The 1,138-nt window shown below is 45.3% G+C and overlaps 1 non-coding gene across 1 annotated transcript; it reads right to left on the reverse strand.

The window, feature by feature from the left end:
• Window positions 1–600: 600 nt before the first annotated feature.
• TRNAW-CCA (transfer RNA tryptophan (anticodon CCA)) lies at window positions 601–673 on the reverse strand. Its single transcript has one exon. It is a non-coding gene; the product is annotated as a tRNA-Trp (tRNA).
• Window positions 674–1,138: the final 465 nt, after the last annotated feature.

The following is a 1,138-nucleotide window of genomic DNA, read 5'->3' on the forward strand; positions in this document are numbered from 1 at the left end:
CCCTTGGGATTCTTATACTTGTCCACACCGGTATGGTGGCTTTGCTCCTTATTCTCTTGGAGGGCTTCAGCTATTTACGTACTTAACTCCCTAAACCTCTGATTCCTTGCTTGTAGAGCGGAGGCAGATAATCACACTTACTTTAAGAGATTTTTGTGAGGATTCAGTGGGCTGATGGAGGGAAGGAGCTCTGCCTGGTGCCTAGCGTACATTGTCAGCACTCAATAAACGTGAGCTCTCGTTGTGTGGTCATCACATCCACAGTCTGAAATGTACTCTCTCAGTTTTATAGAACTCTTGGAGTTGCTAACATGACCCGCTGACTGGACTACCGTGATATCGTCGGTAACTTGTGGGTCTTGGATCCCTCCTAATCTTTATCTTTTTAAAATATTTTATTTATTTATTGGGCTGCGCCGGGTCTTAGTTGCGGCACGTGGGATCTTCGTTGCCTCGTGTGGGATATTCACTGTGGCACGTGGGATCTTTTTTAGTTGCAGCATGCGGACTCTTAGTTGTGGCACGCGGGATCTTTAGTTGCGGCACGTGGGATCTTTAGTTGCGGCACGCGGACTTGTTAGTTGCGGCATGCAGATCTAGTTCCCTGACCAGGGATCGAACCCGGGCCCCCTGCATTGGGAGCATGGAGTCTTAACCACTGGACCACCAGGGAAGTCCCTCTTCTAATCTTTAATGGTTGATGTGGCAAGAGGACACAGCTCATGGTTTCTTCTTAATCTCAGGCCCTCTGTAATGGGAACTGTCATCACAGTTGACATTTTCTAATTTTCTGCCACGTCTTCTGGGAAAACAGTAACTTCTTACTCAGGGGAGACGGTATTTTATCAGGCAAGTTGAAGCCATTCTGAGAGAAGAGCAATTACCTCTATGTTCTTGTTCACTGACCTTTGGGGAAAATTACCGCTGTTTGCTTTTTCCTTAATTAAATGGCTGAAAAATTCTGTAGAAGCAATTAACACTAGTCTTTAATTCTAACTATATTAAAGCCTATTTTTCTGTCTCTATCACATCAAAATGGCAGGTCAAATGAATCTTTGGAAGTATGACTAGGGGTTTCCATGGCAACCAGGTAGGAAGAAGGGAGGGAGGAAACCGAGTTCTGGGCTCTTGGTACTTT

The sequence above is a fragment of the Delphinus delphis genome, chromosome X, assembly GCF_949987515.2.
Source record: "Delphinus delphis chromosome X, mDelDel1.2, whole genome shotgun sequence".
Lineage (NCBI taxonomy): Eukaryota > Metazoa > Chordata > Mammalia > Artiodactyla > Delphinidae > Delphinus > Delphinus delphis.